General features: G+C 38.6%; 1 protein-coding gene across 1 annotated transcript in view; it reads left to right on the top strand.

The window, feature by feature from the left end:
- The first annotated feature begins 7354 nt into the window (after positions 1 to 7354).
- The window catches only part of LOC145270290 (uncharacterized), a 90545-nt gene continuing 78187 nt past the window's right edge, over positions 7355 to 19712 (top strand). The window contains exon 1 of the mRNA XM_080125934.1: positions 7355 to 7703. The gene's annotated coding sequence lies outside the window, so the exon portion shown is untranslated. The remainder of the gene's footprint in view (positions 7704 to 19712) is intronic.

Raw genomic sequence — 19712 nt, 5'->3', positions numbered from 1 at the left:
TTCAAGTGAGGGTCATATCATACCACCTCACATCTTTGAAGTCGGTTTGGAAGTCAACACTAAAGTGTATCCGGATCTGCTGAAGAGTGTGATGTGATCCCCTGGTGCAATTAGGTGGCTGCTGGGTGACCCTGGGTGTGGCAACAGGACTCAATGCTGGCCCACAAGTCCAAAGAGACCCAGGTTTGGTTCAGAAAGAATACTGCAACTGTGTACCCTTCCCTCACTAGCCCCCACCTCCTCCTCCTCCAACCTGAAACTGCTGGACTACTTTGTTTGGTCATACATTGTGAACATCACCAACACGACCTCCCACAGCACCAAAGTCAGCCTGATCACCGCCATCCGTTGAACATTCGCCGAGTTCCTGCCGGTGCTTGTGGAAAAGACATGCTCCAAGTTCCTGACTCGTATGAAGATGGTGACTGAGGCTGAAGGCGGCTACATTGAATAGATTTCAGCTCTACCACATAATTAAGTTAACTTTCAAATATAGAATTTTTATTGCATGCAACGCAAAGAACACAATTTAATAAATCTATTTCCTTAACCCATGAGTTTTCGATGTTTATTCATCTCCTCAGAGGAAAATATTAGCAAATCATTCAAACACTACAGCGCTTGAATATATGGTTGAGTGGCAGTTTAAGTCATTTAGAACTGCTTTAAAGCTTCATCGCTCACTCATTTTTGGACCAAATTTCAAACGATTATTACAGTTTATAGATCACATTCTCAGCTATATATATTGTGTAAAAAAATTTTCAATTTTCGTTCAGTTAAACAAAACTTATAATTAATTTTCTGGTGTTCAAAATCGTAAAAATATGTAAGGAGGTGACTGGTTTCACCTCAGCGACTACTGTTGCTACTAATTCACTAATGAAAGCATGAAAGGGAGATAACTGAGGGGATTTTATTTAAAGCAGACGAGTGCCGTCCATTGTTATTGCATATGTGTTTATAAGGGCCAAAAAATAAGACTGAAATTAAACAAAGAACAAGTGAATTTATTGGAAGCCTGTAAAAATCATGGATTACAATAGAAAAATGCGAGTAATATGGTTAAGCTTAAACATGGAAAAGTAAAGGACTAGTTGTTAAAACTGGAAAAGGAAAGGACGAGATATTCTAGTAAAAAGTATAATAAATTTATAACTAAAAATATTGCAGCATTAAGAATTTTTCTTTTAATTCAATTGATAACATTAAATAACCAATTCTCAATGCTTTTCTTTCCCAGTTTTAACAACTAGTCCTTTACTTTTCTATGTTTAAGCTTAACCATATTACTTTTCATGCTCGCATTTTTCTATATTATTTTATAATGGTTTTATTTTATAAATGGTTTTCATCTTATTTGCTAAAGGTAATAAATATGAAAAATAAAAGTTTTAAAAGTTTTTAAATCATTTTAGCTACATAGAATAAGGGAAATTAGATATTGATGCAGAATAAAAAAGGATTTTGAACTTCAGATCCAAAATGTATGCTGAATCCTGGAATTGAAATTCTTGGCAGCAGGAGGTAAAACACGTATTATATATATATATATATATATATATATATATATATATATATATACTAGCAGGGGTGCCCGGCGTTGCTCGGGTGTTTGGAGGTGTATGCTGTGCAAAAAAAGCAAAAAAACAAAAAAAAAATGGTTAATTTTTTAAAACTTTGACCCCTATTATGACTCCTTAAAATTTATTGTTTCGGGCTCAAATCACTTTATTAAGTTAGATCCATGTTCAAGGAACCTAAATCTAAAATTTCAAGTGTCTAGACCCAAAATTGTCGGAGGAGTTTGGTAGAGTTCTTAAAGGTCAAATCGTTGAAATTTGACCCCTTAACAGCCAAATCTCTGGCTGACACCCGTCACATCGATTTTCCCAAATCTCAGTACCCGGTATTTCAAATTTCGAGTCTATAGACTAAAAATTGACAGAGTTATTGCGTAGGGAAATGTACACAGACAGACAGACAGACAGACAGACACGTTCACTTTTATATATATATATATATATATATATATATATATATATATATATATATATATATATATATATATATATCATAATTTAGGAATTTAAAATTTATGATTTGAAAAAGTTAAATTTCAAATATAAAAATTTTATTGTATGCAAGACAAAGAATACAGTATAGTAAAATATATTTCCTTAACCCATGAGTTTTCGATGTTTATATATCTCCTTGGGGGAAAAATATTAGCAAATATTATAAAAGGTTTGCACCTAATTTGCTAAAGATAATAAACATAGAAAATTAAATTAAATGTTTTTAAAGTTTTTAAATCATTTTAGCTACACAGAATTCTATATTGATGCAGCAAAAAAAGGAAATTGAACTTCAAATCGAAAGTGTATGCTAAATCCTGTAATGGAAGCTCTTTGTATTCGGCAGGTAAAAAGACCCAACACGTATTATAATAAATCCAGGGAAGCTAGTAACAATCCAATATATACATATTTCCACAGTTTTTCTTTAGTTTGATTGAATATCTGGCAAATCTTGGATTATAACAATCCGGTGAAATTCTTTTCATATATGAGTTTCAAAATTCAATTCAAGTTTTCAATCAATTTGTGAATAAAAACCAAAAGATCTCCGTAGACAAGCAAATAAAACAAAATTAAAATTATATATATATATATATATATATATATATATATATATATATATATATATATATATATATATATATATATATGTATAAAAACAAGAAGCAACCACAGAATTCGCGCATAAGCCTGACGAATCCTATAGTGGATGAGACGCAGAATATTCAGTGTAGCTTAATCGCCATATATATTTTATAAATTACTATATATATATATTTTTTTTTTCTTTCTTGGCCTTTTGGACAAGAATCCAGCTCCCACTTCCCTCCTCTCGGGAGCCGGATCCCCTCTTTCCCTCCCCCTTCCCCCTATCTCCACATTAAAAACGGCCTCCTGCCTAATTTGCTCAGTGGGGAAGCAAATAAATAAACAAGATCAAAGGGTAGTATCTGTTCTTCCGATGCTGCACTTCATTTTCTTGTTCTCTTTCGATGGAGGAGAAATCCTTCACGACTGAGACAATTTTTATTTTTGTACCTTTTCTCCACGTTAAAAAACGACCCTGGTGTCTAACTCTGTCCCGTGGGGAGGCATAGTAAATAGGGATATATATATATATATATATATATATATATATATATATATATATATATATATATATATATGTATGTATATACATATATGTATATATATATATATATACATATATGTATATATATACATATATATATACATACATACATATATATATATATATATATAGTGTTATAATGGAATAAATCCAGAGGAAATCCGGGTATGAGAGCTCAATGTGGTAAACAGAGCAATAAGATAAAAATTATAACACGGAAATTACATAATTGTCGATGCAATAATTTATTTCAACCTTATGGTATTTTCAAGCATCTAAATCAGACAATTACATTTTTGATACTGAAAAAGAAAAGAAAAACCGTGCTTCGACCCTCAAAAAACCAAAGGTGGTGGTAGTAGCAATCCACTTAATACATTTATAGAGAGGGTGGTAGGGATTTAAAAAAATAAAAATTAAAAATTAAAAATAACAAATAAAAAAATTAGATTAGACACTTATAAGCGGCAGCTCGATGTAACCATAGATACACACACACACACACACACACACACTCACACACACACACACACACGCAACACATACACATACACACACACGCCTCTAAGATGTACGTTCTGACATGTAAATGCCTTGACACGCGTTTACTAACCTAGGAAGGGGGGGGGGGCGAAAGTATACGGATATATAGTGAAAGAAATAGAACAGCGCGTAATGGAAAAAAGAAGAAAAAAAAAAGAGGAAGAAAAGAAGAGGATACAGTGATTGAGTCATGGAAAGTAGGTCTATTAAAAGATAAATAAATTAATAAAAAATTAATAAAAAATATAACTAAAAAAAATAAATAAATAAAAATAAGAAAATAAAAATAAAAAGAATATTATATATAAAGTTTTAAAACTATCTGTATGTTATTATGTAAAAATTGATATTATCTTATAATTCATTTAAATATTTTATATGTGATATAATACTATGAATTTAAAAATTGAGTCTATATATTTAATATTTTATATATTTTCATGTAAATAATTTTATTGGTGATTATAGCGGTCGTTGTAATTAATATTTCAATTCTTAATTGATTAAGAAGTGGGAAAATGTAATATTGATCGCCCCCAATTCGATAGGACGTATCTAGTTTCGGTTAATATATACTTTTATTCCCTCCGTACAACAAAATTATTCTCATGCACGCATAAAGAAATAAGTAAAATAATTATATTTTTGTGTTGATTTGTATCAAATCTAATAATATCTAGTTTTAGTATTTGGTCTTTTTGACTTAACTCAGTTTAATAACTAATGTATTATCTGCAGAGAAAAATTATTATCTTAAGGCTATCTCATTTATTTATAAGTAATTTGGACAAGCCAGGTACTTCGGGGAATATATATATATATATATATATATATATATATATATATATATATATATATATATATATATATATATATATACATATATATATACATATATATATGCCTAGCTTAGATTTCGGACAACAAATCGTAAAGTAGTTATTATCGAGTATATACCGGACAACACTATAATTGCCGGTGGGGTGGGGTAGGATTGTTTATCGTAATTAATCTAGTGGTGTTAGATTCGGTGTCTTTACCATTATAGAATTCTCTGTTCGTCGGATCTAGAGTTATTGGTTATTTTAAATTTACATTTATGTCTACATCTGGCCATCAGTTCATCTCGTTTGTTTAGGAGATTACTGTGTTGGTACTTCAGGATTCTTATTTTTTCCTCAAGGCATAAACTGCATCTCTGCCTAAAGCCGTTTGGAACGTCCGAATGACATAGGATTGACCATGAAATCACTGGGGATCGATTCTCATTTTTTAATAACCACCATTGTTTAGCTAACTCGGTTTTATTCTTAAGTTCTGGGTTATTGAAAGAATGTTTGTGGTCATAAAAACGTTGTTTCCAGCTTCCGGCGGAGATACCGAAGTAAACTTTTTTGTCCCTGTTATTATCTTCTGGGTGGATAGTGGCCTTATAAACCACGCACTCAACTTTACAATTACCGTCCAGTGGGCAGTTATTTTTCACTTGGCAGTTACATTTGTCTACTGTCGCCTTATTTCTATTAGAGTTGTTTAATATTTTATTATTATGAGTGCTAATTATTCTGTCCATGTTTTTAGTGCACGAGTAACTTATTTTAACTTATATATATATATATATGATTTTACCATTCTTGGATTTTTTACCCTTCACCGGACTATCCATTCATGTGAAATCTTTTTATCATTTTTCTTTTACCTCCTATTCCCCTTACCTCACCCCTTTTTTTTAACCAAGTAAGATCTGTGACTTACTTGTAGTTTCATTAAATACTTACGAAAATTCAACGAGTAGAAAATTATTTCTAGTCAAAACTAATTTTTACCGATAATTGGGTAAAAGTGCACTTTCCCTAGATGTGAACACCTTCAAGATTGCGAATACAGGGAGACGCACTTATCTCCTCTTTTCGCTACTGAAGTACCGTTTTAGACCAGACTTCTTTTTTTTTTTTTTTTTTAATAAAAATACAATGAATTTTCGTAATCTTTGGATATATCACTATTTTCGACATGACGATTTTGTTTAACATTATTTAAAAAAAAAAAACTCTATCTTAACAAGCACCAATAAATTATTTGGCGTCCTTCATAAAGGACAGTAGGACTTAATGGATTGAGTATTTTTTTAGAACGAATCAAGTCAGGTAATTATTGCACGTGTGTGCTTCCGTAGAATATCCTGTTATCCATTTTCTATAGAAAAGACGTGTTCTTTCTGCCTGAAAAGGGGATCACCACACTCTTCAACACATCCAGGTACACTTTGGCGACTTTCACGCTGACTTCGAAGATGTGAGGTGGCATGATGTGGCCCTCACTTGAAACGATACCAAAGACCATAACCGTGACCGGAAACTTTGTTTTCATCACATTGGGCACGTCCCTGTTATTGGTGGCAAAATCGTTTTGAGGGTGCTCTTGGGATTTGTACACAACTAGGCAACTAGTAGATGGTCTGCAGAAAAAACAAATGGTTTTTCATCAAGTGGAATCTTGTCGTCTTTTCTGGGGCGACAATTTTTATCGTTATTTAGCAAATTGCACAAGAATTTTAAATAAAATTCCAGCCACTCTTAGGTAGAAATTGATGAATGTAGATGGATTTTATCTCGTTTTAGTAAACATTAGTCTTATATATATATATATATATATATATATATATATATATATATATATATATATATATATATATTAAATTTATTTATACAAACATTAATGGCTACATATGTGCATACGTGTTTCTGTAATCACCCACATTGGGGGATTACGTCTTCAGGCCAAGAACATTCTCAACGGTAATTCTTGGCCTGAAGACGTAATCCCCCAATGTGGGTGATTACAGAAACATGTATGCACATATGTAGCCATTAATGTTTGTATAAATAAATTTAATATACCTGCTCTGTTCACTCATTGAGCACTCTTTGGTAGACACATGTTGTTTCATTAGATGTACTTCTAGAAAACTAAACTCTACTGGCCATATATATATATATATATATATATATATATATATATATATATATATATATATATATAAGTGAACGTGTCTGTGTGTGTCTGTGTACATTTACCCACGCAATAACTCTGACAATTTTCAGTCTACAGACTCGAAATTTGATATACAGGGTACTGAGATTTGAGAAAATATGTGTAATCCGTTTTCGGCCAGAAATTTAGCTGTTAAGGGGTCAAAGTTCAACGATTTGACCTTTGAGAACTTTACCAAACTCCTCCGCCAATTTTGGGTCTGAACACTTAAAATTTTAGATATAGGTTACTTGGACATGGATCTAACTTAATAACTGGATTTGAGACCAAAACAATAAATTTTAAGGGTTCACAATAGAGGTCAGAGTTTTAAAAAAATTGACCGCTTTTTTTTTTTTTTCATTTTTTTTTTTTTTTTTTTCTTTTGCTCAACATACACTTCCAAACACCCGGGCAACGCCGGGCTGAAATGCTAGTATATCTATAAAATAAATTTATAGGACCTAATGTGTTCATTATTTTAAAACGAATTAAGTAAGTTAATTATTGCACGCCTGTGCTTCCGTAGAATCTCCTATCATCCATTTCCTGTTAAGAAGACATGCTCTTCCTGTCTAGGCAAAAAAAAAAACATACACTTTTTTTTGACAATCAACTTGCGGTTTTGAATTCGTTTCTTTTTACAACCCCCCTTTTTTGTAGGGTGTCAGTATTTACGTATTATCTTTTTTGTTTTAATATATAAATATATATCCTCCTACTATTCGAAGAATCCACGATTAGTGTGCATTTATTTATTTTTTTAGTTGCGCTTTTTAAAAGCTGATAATAAAAACAAAGGCCGAGGAAATAAATCGACAAAGTATTCGATTTTAACGATTTTAAACGAACCGAACATTTATTTTGAAGATTTGTTTTTTTGTTTGTTTGGTTTTTTTACGCAGATTTTTAAGGTAAGTTTTTCCTTTTTTTTTTTTAACTACAATTAAATATCTATATTCAACACGAAAGTAGATTATTTATTATATATAAATGCTGAAAATAACAATTTACATTAATAAACACACACACACACACATACATATATATATTTACAATGTAAGCCCGAGTCTAAATGATTTCTCTAGTGATGGATGCAGCTCTCTTGTATCCGGGTTACACTGTGACAGTTTTAATTTGGAACCAGAGAAAATCTCTCTTATACCCGTTTTTCTTATATAATCGGGTCTTTTATATCCGGGTCACACTGTGTGTGTGTGTGTGTATATATATATATATATATATATATATATATATATATATATGTGTGTGTGTATATGTGTGTGTATATATGTATATATATATGTGTGTGTGTATGTGTGTGTATATATGTGTGTGTATATATATATATATATATATATATATATACACACATATATATATACACACATATATATACACACACACACACACACACACACACACACATATATATATATATATATATATATATATATATATATATATATATATATATATATATATATAGTGCACTGCAGTAGTGCACTTATTGATCCGCGCTATTTTTTAATAGTATTTTCAATTTTAATTACAGTTTTTACGATACCTGTTTTTATTAAATTGTAAGGTGAAAGTATAGAACAGGTACACAACCACAACACCCTCCGGTTCCCATGTTAAGAATGGCTTTCTAAATATATGTATATGGGTGTGTGTGTTGCTGTTGTCTAGCCGCACTGACGAACTGTGATACAGCGGAACAGTACTGTATGTGGAATATATATATATATTATACTTTTTATTTGTTTACATAAGCATTAATATACACATTCAGGAGCATGTTTCGATCAGCCAGTTACAAGTAACTTGACACTTCTAGAGATTTAGTCCGTAATCTACGGACGGAATTTTTTTTTTTTTTTTTTTTTGGTGGTGAGTGGCGGGGGGGGATATTTCATTGCCTGACATTTAATCACCGGACTATTAACCATGGACATTTAATCATATGGGTTTTCATCGCGTGGACACTTAATCACTCTGTACCGAGACAATTAATCACCTTCCAAAGAAAAACATAACATTTCTTTATGTAATAATCTTATTTACGTGATTATATTCTTATTACGTTAAATGTTTAGCTCCTTTGACAATTTTTGGGGTTATTTTTACGAGAGATTAAAATCTATAGTCTGTTCCCCCCCCCTCCCAGCGAATCCTGCAAGTGTTAGGGGAGAGGCTATCTGTTCGCCACTATCTGTTCAGCCACTTTAAAAAAAAAACTTTTTGACAAATAAACAATAAACATAATTATTTTAATTAATTTATTTTTCATTTAAAAATGTAAACAAACTTCTGCAAATAGTTTCATTTTCTTTTCTTTCTTTTTTTTTTTTACCTTATCTTAACAAATAATACCGAAGTTAAAATATACAGGTAATGAAGAATCATCTTAAAGGGATCCAAAAAAAAAAATAGACAAATATAATGCGGTGAAAAAATTATACTCTTCGACCGCTTTCGAAATTCCCAAGTGATTAAATGTCTCAATATGATTAAGCGTCCAAGAAATGAAAAAAACGTGATTTTTGAATATCTAGTGATTGATAGTTGTGTGATAAAAAGACCGTCGTACACCAGTATTTTTGTTTTTTACGTTAGGTCCACCTCCACAAATTTCTTTAAAATGAGGACATTTGAAGGTCTTTCGACTCTGCTGAATACAGAAATCTCATTTTAATTTTGCAGAGACAAGTTCTTAACGAGATATAAATTCATCGTAAAATCCTTGGAAGCCATTTTTTATTTCACAACCGAAGAATTAGTACTGTGCATGCGTGTAAAACAAAACAAGTACGACTTTTTTCACTTCCTTGAGTAATTTCATGTTAAGAACGGCTTTCGTAATAAGTACCCCCAACCTTCCCATGTTAAGAATGGCTTTCGAAATAGACACCCCCAACCTTCCCATGTTAAGAACGGCGTTCGGAATAGACATCCCCAACCTTCCCATGTTAAGAACGGCTTTCGAAATAGACACCCCCAACCTTCCCATGTTAAGAACGGCTTTCGAAATAGACACCCCCAACCTTCCCATGTTAAGAACGGCTTTCGAAATAGACACCCCCAACCTTCCCATGTTAAGAACGGCTTTCGAAATAGACACCCCAACCTTCCCATGTTAAGAACAGCTTTCGAAATAGACACCCCCAACCTTCCCATGTTAAGAACAGCTTTCGAAATAGACACCCCCAACCTTTCCATGTTAAGAACAGCTTTCGAAATAGACACCCCCAACCTTCCCATGTTAAGAACAGCTTTTGAAATAGACACCCCCGACCTTCCCATGTTAAGAACGGCTTTCGAAATAGACACCCCCAACCTTCCCATGTTAAGAACAGCTTTCGGAATAGACACCCCAACCTTCGCATGTTAAGAACAGTTTTCGAAATAGACACCCCCAACCTTCCCATATTAAGAACAGCTTTCGAAATAGACACCCCCAACCTTCCCATGTTAAGAACGGCTTTCGGAATAGACACCCCAAACCTTCCCATGTTAAGAATGGCTTTCGAAATAGACACCCCCAACCTTCCCATGTTAAGAACAGCTTTCGAAATAGACACCCCCAACCTTTCCATGTTAAGAACAGCTTTCGAAATAGACACCCCCAACCTTCCCATGTTAAGAACAGCTTTCGAAATAGACATCCCCAACCTTCCCATGTTAAGAACAGCTTTCGAAATAGACACCCCCAACCTTTCCATGTTAAGAACGGCTTTCGAAATAGACATCCCCAACCTTTCCATGTTAAGAACGGCTTTCGAAATAGACACCCCCAACCTTCCCATGTTAAGAACAGCTTTCGAAATAGACACCCCCAACCTTCCCATGTTAAGAACAGCTTTCGAAATAGACACCCCCAACCTTTCCATGTTAAGCACAGCTTTCGAAATAGACGCCCCCAACCTTCCCATGTTAAGAACAGCTTTCGAAATAGACACCCCCGACCTTCCCATGTTAAGAACGGCTTTCGAAATAGACACCCCCAACCTTCCCATGTTAAGAACGGCTTTCGAAATAGACACCCCCAACCTTCCCATGTTAAGAACAGCTTTCGAAATAGACACCCCCAACCTTCCCATGTTCAGAACAACTTTCGAAATAGACACCCCCAACCTTTCCATGTTAAGAACAGCTTTCGAAATAGACACCCCCAACCTTTCCATGTTAAGAACAGCTTTCGAAATAGACACCCCCAACCTTCCCATGTTAAGAACAGCTTTCGAAATAGACACCCCCAACCTTCCCATGTTAAGAACAGCTTTCGAAATAGACAACCCCAACCTTCCCATGTTAAGAACGGCGTTCGGAATAGACACCCCCAATCTTCCCATGTTAAGAACGGCGTTCGAAATAGACACCCCCAACCTTCCCATGTTAAAAACGGCTTTCAGAATAGACACCCCCAACCTTCCCATGTTAAGAACGCCTTTCGGAATAGACATCCCCAACCTTCCCATGTTAAGAACAGTTTTAGAAATAGACACCCCCAACCTTTCCATGTTAAGAACAGCTTTCGAAATAGACACCCCCAACCTTCCCATGTTCAGAACAACTTTCGAAATAGACACCCCCAACCTTTCCATGTTAAGAACAGCTTTCGAAATAGACACCCCCAACCTTCCCATGTTAAGAACAGCTTTCGAAATAGACACCCCCAACCTTCCCATGTTAAGAACAGCTTTCGAAATAGACACCCCCAACCTTCCCATGTTAAGAACGGCGTTCGGAATAGACACCCCCAACCTTCCCATGTTAAGAACGGCTTTCGAAATAGACACCCCCAACCTTCCCATGTTAAAAACGGCTTTCAGAATAGACACCCCCAACCTTCCCATGTTAAGAACGCCTTTCGGAGTAGACATCCCCAACCTTCCCATGTTAAGAACGGTTTTAGAAATAGACACCCCCAACCTTTCCATGTTAAGAACAGCTTTCGAAATAGACACCCCCAACCTTCCCATGTTAAGAACAGATTTCGAAATAGACACCCCCAACCTTCCCATGTTAAGAACAGCTTTCGAAATAGACACCCCCAACCTTCCCATGTTAAGAACGCCTTTCGGAATAGACATCCCCAACCTTCCCATGTTAAGAACGGTTTTAGAAATAGACACCCCCAACCTTTCCATGTTAAGAACAGCTTTCGCAATAGACACCCCCAACCTTCCCATGTTAAGAACAGCTTTCGAAATAGACACCCCCAACCTTTCCATGTTAAGAACGGTTTTCGAAATAGACACCCCCAACCTTCCCATGTTAAGAACAGCTTTCGAAATAGACACCCCCAACCTTCCCATGTTAAGAACGGCTTTCGAAATAGACACCCCCAACCTTCCCATGTTAAGAACAGCTTTCGAAATAGACACCCCCAACCTTCCCATGTTAAGAACAGCTTTTGAAATAGACACCCCCGACCTTCCCATGTTAAGAACGGCTTTCGAAATAGACACCCCCAACCTTCCCATGTTAAGAACAGCTTTCGAAATAGACACCCCCAACCTTTCCATGTTAAGCACAGCTTTCGAAATAGACGCCCCCGACCTTCCCATGTTAAGAACAGCTTTTGAAATAGACACCCCCGACCTTCCCATGTTAAGAACAGCTTTCGAAATAGACACCCCCAACCTTCCCATGTTAAGAACAGCTTTCGAAATAGACACCCCCAACCTTTCCATGTTAAGCACAGCTTTCGAAATAGACGCCCCCGACCTTCCCATGTTAAGAACGGCTTTTGAAATAGACACCCCCGACCTTCCCATGTTAAGAACGGCTTTCGAAATAGACACCCCCAACCTTCCCATGTTAAGAACAGCTATCGGAATAGACACCCCAACCTTCGCATGTTAAGAACGGTTTTCGAAATAGACACCCCCAACCTTCCCATATTAAGAACAGCTTTCGAAATAGACACCCCAAACCTTCCCATGTTAAGAACGGCTTTCGGAATAGACACCCCAAACCTTCCAATGTTAAGAACGGCTTTCAAAATAGACACCTCCAACCTTCCCATGTTAAGAACAGCTTTCGAAATAGACACCCCCAACCTTCCCATGTTAAGAACAGCTTTCGAAATAGACACCCCCAACCTTCCCATGTTAAGAACAGCTTTCGAAATAGACACCCCCAACCTTCCCATGTTAAGAACAGCTTTCGAAATAGACACCCCCAACCTTCCCATGTTAAGAACAGCTTTCGAAATAGACACCCCCAACCTTCCCATATTAAGAACGGCGTTCGGAATAGACACCCCCAACCTTCCCATGTTAAGAACGGCGTTCGAAATAGACACCCCCAACCTTCCCATGTTAAAAACGGCTTTCAGAATAGACACCCCCAACCTTCCCATGTTAAGAACGCCTTTCGGAATAGACATCCCCAACCTTCCCATGTTAAGAACGGTTTTAGAAATAGACACCCCCAACCTTTCCATGTTAAGAACAGCTTTCGAAATAGACACCCCCAACCTTCCCATGTTCAGAACAACTTTCGAAATAGACACCCCCAACCTTTCCATGTTAAGAACAGCTTTCGAAATAGACACCCCCAACCTTCCCATGTTAAGAACAGCTTTCGAAATAGACACCCCCAACCTTCCCATGTTAAGAACAGCTTTCGAAATAGACACCCCCAACCTTCCCATGTTAAGAACGGCGTTCGGAATAGACACCCCCAACCTTCCCATGTTAAGAACGGCGTTCGAAATAGACACCCCCAACCTTCCCATGTTAAAAACGGCTTTCAGAATAGACACCCCCAACCTTCCCATGTTAAGAACGCCTTTCGGAATAGACATCCCCATCCTTCCCATGTTAAGAACGGTTTTAGAAATAGACACCCCCAACCTTTCCATGTTAAGAACAGCTTTCGAAATAGACACCCCCACCTTCCCATGTTAAGAACAGCTTTCGAAATAGACACCCCCAACCTTCCCATGTTAAGAACGGCTTTCGAAATAGACACCCCCAACCTTTCCATGTTAAGAACGGCTTTCGAAATAGACACCCCCAACCTTTCCATGTTAAGAACGGCTTTCGAAATAGACACCCCCAACCTTTCCATGTTCAGAACAGCTTTCGAAATAGACACCCCCAACCTTTCCATGTTAAGAACAGCTTTCGAAATAGACACCCCCAACCTTCCCATGTTAAGAACAGCTTTCGAAATAGACACCCCCAACCTTCCCATGTTCAGAACAGCTTTCGAAATAGACATCCCCAACCTTTCCATGTTAAGAACAGCTTTCGAAATAGACACCCCCAACCTTCCCATGTTAAGAACGGCTTTCGAAATAGACACCCCCAACCTTTCCATGTTAAGAACGGCTTTCGAAATAGACACCCCCAACCTTTCCATGTTAAGAACGGCTTTCGAAATAGACACCCCCAACCTTTCCATGTTCAGAACAGCTTTCGAAATAGACATCCCCAACCTTTCCATGTTCAGAACAGCTTTCGAAATAGACACCCCCAACCTTCCCATGTTAAGAACAGCTTTCGAAATAGACACCCCCAACCTTTCCATGTTCAGAACAGCTTTCGAAATAGACATCCCCAACCTTCCCATGTTAAGAACAGCTTTCGAAATAGACACCCCCAACCTTCCCATGTTAAGAACAGCTTTCGAAATAGACACCCCCAACCTTTCCATGTTAAGAACGGCTTTCGAAATAGACACCCCCAACCTTCCCATGTTAAGAACAGCTTTCGAAATAGACACCCCCAACCTTCCCATGTTAAGAACGGCTTTCGAAATAGACACCCCCAACCTTCCCATGTTCAGAACAGCTTTCGAAATAGACACCCCCAACCTTCCCATGTTCAGAACAGCTTTCGAAATAGACACCCCCAACCTTTCCATGTTCAGAACAGCTTTCGAAATAGACACCCCCAACCTTCCCATGTTCAGAACAGCTTTCGAAATAGACATCCCCAACCTTTCCATGTTCAGAACAGCTTTCGAAATAGACACCCCCAACCTTCCCATGTTCAGAACAGCTTTCGAAATAGACACCCCCAACCTTCCCATGTTAAGAACGGCTTTCGAAATAGACACCCCCAACCTTCCCATGTTAAGAACAGCTTTCGAAATAGACATCCCCAACCTTTCCATGTTCAGAACAGCTTTCGAAATAGACACCCCCAACCTTCCCATGTTCAGAACAGCTTTCGAAATAGACACCCCCAACCTTCCCATGTTAAGAACGGCTTTCGAAATAGACACCCCCAACCTTCCCATGTTAAGAACGGCTTTCGAAATAGACACCCCCAACCTTCCCATGTTCAGAACAGCTTTCGAAATAGACACCCCCAACCTTCCCATGTTCAGAACAGCTTTCGAAATAGACACCCCCAACCTTCCCATGTTAAGAACAGCTTTCGAAATAGACACCCCCAACCTTCCCATGTTAAGAACAGCTTTCGAAATAGACACCCCCAACCTTTCCATGTTAAGAACGGCTTTCGAAATAGACACCCCCAACCTTCCCATGTTAAGAACAGCTTTCGAAATAGACATCCCCAACCTTCCCATGTTCAGAACAGCTTTCGAAATAGACATCCCCAACCTTCCCATGTTCAGAACAGCTTTCGAAATAGACATCCCCAACCTTCCCATGTTAAGAACAGCTTTCGAAATAGACATCCCCAACCTTCCCATGTTAAGAACAGCTTTCGAAATAGACACCCCCAACCTTCCCATGTTAAGAACAGCTTTCGAAATAGACATCCCCAACCTTCCCATGTTCAGAACAGCTTTCGAAATAGACACCCCAACCTTCCCATGTTAAGAACAGCTTTCGAAATAGACATCCCCAACCTTTCCATGTTCAGAACAGCTTTCGAAATAGACACCCCCAACCTTCCCATGTTCAGAACAGCTTTCGAAATAGACACCCCCAACCTTCCCATGTTAAGAACAGCTTTCGAAATAGACACCCCCAACCTTCCCATGTTAAGAACAGCTTTCGAAATAGACACCCCCAACCTTCCCATGTTCAGAACAGCTTTCGAAATAGACACCCCCAACCTTCCCATGTTCAGAACAGCTTTCGAAATAGACACCCCCAACCTTCCCATGTTAAGAACAGCTTTCGAAATAGACATCCCCAACCTTTCCATGTTCAGAACAGCTTTCGAAATAGACACCCCCAACCTTCCCATGTTCAGAACAGCTTTCGAAATAGACACCCCCAACCTTCCCATGTTCAGAACAGCTTTCGAAATAGACACCCCCAACCTTCCCATGTTAAGAACAGCTTTCGAAATAGACATCCCCAACCTTCCCATGTTAAGAACAGCTTTCGAAATAGACACCCCCAACCTTCCCATGTTCAGAACAGCTTTCGAAATAGACACCCCCAACCTTCCCATGTTCAGAACAGCTTTCGAAATAGACACCCCCAACCTTCCCATGTTAAGAACAGCTTTCGAAATAGACACCCCCAACCTTCCCATGTTCAGAACAGCTTTCGAAATAGACACCCCCAACCTTCCCATGTTCAGAACAGCTTTCGAAATAGACACCCCCAACCTTCCCATGTTAAGAACAGCTTTCGAAATAGACATCCCCAACCTTTCCATGTTCAGAACAGCTTTCGAAATAGACACCCCCAACCTTCCCATGTTCAGAACAGCTTTCGAAATAGACACCCCCAACCTTCCCATGTTCAGAACAGCTTTCGAAATAGACATCCCCAACCTTTCCATGTTCAGAACAGCTTTCGAAATAGACACCCCCAACCTTCCCATGTTCAGAACAGCTTTCGAAATAGACACCCCCAACCTTCCCATGTTCAGAACAGCTTTCGAAATAGACACCCCCAACCTTCCCATGTTAAGAACAGCTTTCGAAATAGACACCCCCAACCTTCCCATGTTCAGAACAGCTTTCGAAATAGACACCCCCAACCTTCCCATGTTCAGAACAGCTTTCGAAATAGACACCCCCAACCTTCCCATGTTCAGAACAGCTTTCGAAATAGACATCCCCAACCTTTCCATGTTCAGAACAGCTTTCGAAATAGACACCCCCAACCTTCCCATGTTCAGAACAGCTTTCGAAATAGACACCCCCAACCTTCCCATGTTCAGAACAGCTTTCGAAATAGACACCCCCAACCTTCCCATGTTAAGAACAGCTTTCGAAATAGACACCCCCAACCTTCCCATGTTCAGAACAGCTTTCGAAATAGACATCCCCAACCTTTCCATGTTCAGAACAGCTTTCGAAATAGACACCCCCAACCTTCCCATGTTCAGAACAGCTTTCGAAATAGACACCCCCAACCTTCCCATGTTAAGAACAGCTTTCGAAATAGACACCCCCAACCTTCCCATGTTAAGAACAGCTTTCGAAATAGACACCCCCAACCTTTCCATGTTCAGAACAGCTTTCGAAATAGACACCCCCAACCTTCCCATGTTCAGAACAGCTTTCGAAATAGACACCCCCAACCTTCCCATGTTAAGAACAGCTTTCGAAATAGACACCCCCAACCTTCCCATGTTAAGAACAGCTTTCGAAATAGACACCCCCAACCTTTCCATGTTCAGAACAGCTTTCGAAATAGACACCCCCAACCTTCCCATGTTCAGAACAGCTTTCGAAATAGACACCCCCAACCTTCCCATGTTAAGAACAGCTTTCGAAATAGACACCCCCAACCTTTCCATGTTCAGAACAGCTTTCGAAATAGACACCCCCAACCTTCCCATGTTAAGAACAGCTTTCGAAATAGACACCCCCAACCTTCCCATGTTCAGAACAGCTTTCGAAATAGACACCCCCAACCTTCCCATGTTAAGAACAGCTTTCGAAATAGACATCCCCAACCTTTCCATGTTCAGAACAGCTTTCGAAATAGACACCCCCAACCTTCCCATGTTCAGAACAGCTTTCGAAATAGACACCCCCAACCTTCCCATGTTCAGAACAGCTTTCGAAATAGACATCCCCAACCTTCCCATGTTAAGAACAGCTTTCGAAATAGACACCCCCAACCTTCCCATGTTCAGAACAGCTTTCGAAATAGACACCCCCAACCTTCCCATGTTCAGAACAGCTTTCGAAATAGACATCCCCAACCTTTCCATGTTCAGAACAGCTTTCGAAATAGACACCCCCAACCTTCCCATGTTCAGAACAGCTTTCGAAATAGACACCCCCAACCTTCCCATGTTCAGAACAGCTTTCGAAATAGACACCCCCAACCTTCCCATGTTAAGAACAGCTTTCGAAATAGACACCCCCAACCTTCCCATGTTCAGAACAGCTTTCGAAATAGACATCCCCAACCTTCCCATGTTAAGAACAGCTTTCGAAATAGACACCCCCAACCTTCCCATGTTCAGAACAGCTTTCGAAATAGACACCCCCAACCTTCCCATGTTCAGAACAGCTTTCGAAATAGACATCCCCAACCTTTCCATGTTCAGAACAGCTTTCGAAATAGACACCCCCAACCTTCCCATGTTCAGAACAGCTTTCGAAATAGACACCCCCAACCTTCCCATGTTCAGAACAGCTTTCGAAATAGACACCCCCAACCTTCCCATGTTAAGAACAGCTTTCGAAATAGACACCCCCAACCTTCCCATGTTAAGAACAGCTTTCGAAATAGACATCCCCAACCTTTCCATGTTCAGAACAGCTTTCGAAATAGACACCCCCAACCTTCCCATGTTCAGAACAGCTTTCGAAATAGACACCCCCAACCTTCCCATGTTCAGAACAGCTTTCGAAATAGACATCCCCAACCTTTCCATGTTCAGAACAGCTTTCGAAATAGACACCCCCAACCTTCCCATGTTCAGAACAGCTTTCGAAATAGACACCCCCAACCTTCCCATGTTCAGAACAGCTTTCGAAATAGACACCCCCAACCTTCCCATGTTAAGAACAGCTTTCGAAATAGACACCCCCAACCTTCCCATGTTCAGAACAGCTTTCGAAATAGACATCCCCAACCTTTCCATGTTCAGAACAGCTTTCGAAATAGACACCCCCAACCTTCCCATGTTCAGAACAGCTTTCGAAATAGACACCCCCAACCTTCCCATGTTAAGAACAGCTTTCGAAATAGACACCCCCAACCTTCCCATGTTAAGAACAGCTTTCGAAATAGACACCCCCAACCTTTCCATGTTCAGAACAGCTTTCGAAATAGACACCCCCAACCTTCCCATGTTCAGAACAGCTTTCGAAATAGACACCCCCAACCTTCCCATGTTAAGAACAGCTTTCGAAATAGACACCCCCAACCTTCCCATGTTAAGAACAGCTTTCGAAATAGACACCCCCAACCTTTCCATGTTCAGAACAGCTTTCGAAATAGACACCCCCAACCTTCCCATGTTCAGAACAGCTTTCGAAATAGACACCCCCAACCTTCCCATGTTAAGAACAGCTTTCGAAATAGACACCCCCAACCTTTCCATGTTCAGAACAGCTTTCGAAATAGACACCCCCAACCTTCCCATGTTAAGAACAGCTTTCGAAATAGACACCCCCAACCTTCCCATGTTAAGAACAGCTTTCGAAATAGACACCCCCAACCTTCCCATGTTCAGAACAGCTTTCGAAATAGACACCCCCAACCTTCCCATGTTAAGAACAGCTTTCGAAATAGACACCCCCAACCTTCCCATGTTAAGAACAGCTTTCGAAATAGACACCCCCAACCTTCCCATGTTAAGAACAGCTTTCGAAATAGACACCCCCAACCTTCCCATGTTCAGAACAGCTTTCGAAATAGACACCCCCAACCTTTCCATGTTCAGAACAGCTTTCGAAATAGACACCCCCAACCTTCCCATGTTAAGAACAGCTTTCGAAATAGACACCCCCAACCTTCCCATGTTAAGAACAGCTTTCGAAATAGACACCCCCAACCTTCCCATGTT

The sequence above is a fragment of the Euprymna scolopes genome, chromosome 46, assembly GCF_053919585.1.
Source record: "Euprymna scolopes isolate OS-2025 chromosome 46, ASM5391958v1, whole genome shotgun sequence".
In the NCBI taxonomy this organism is placed as follows: Eukaryota; Metazoa; Mollusca; class Cephalopoda; order Sepiida; family Sepiolidae; genus Euprymna; species Euprymna scolopes.
This window is presented reverse-complemented; position numbering and strand designations above follow the sequence as displayed.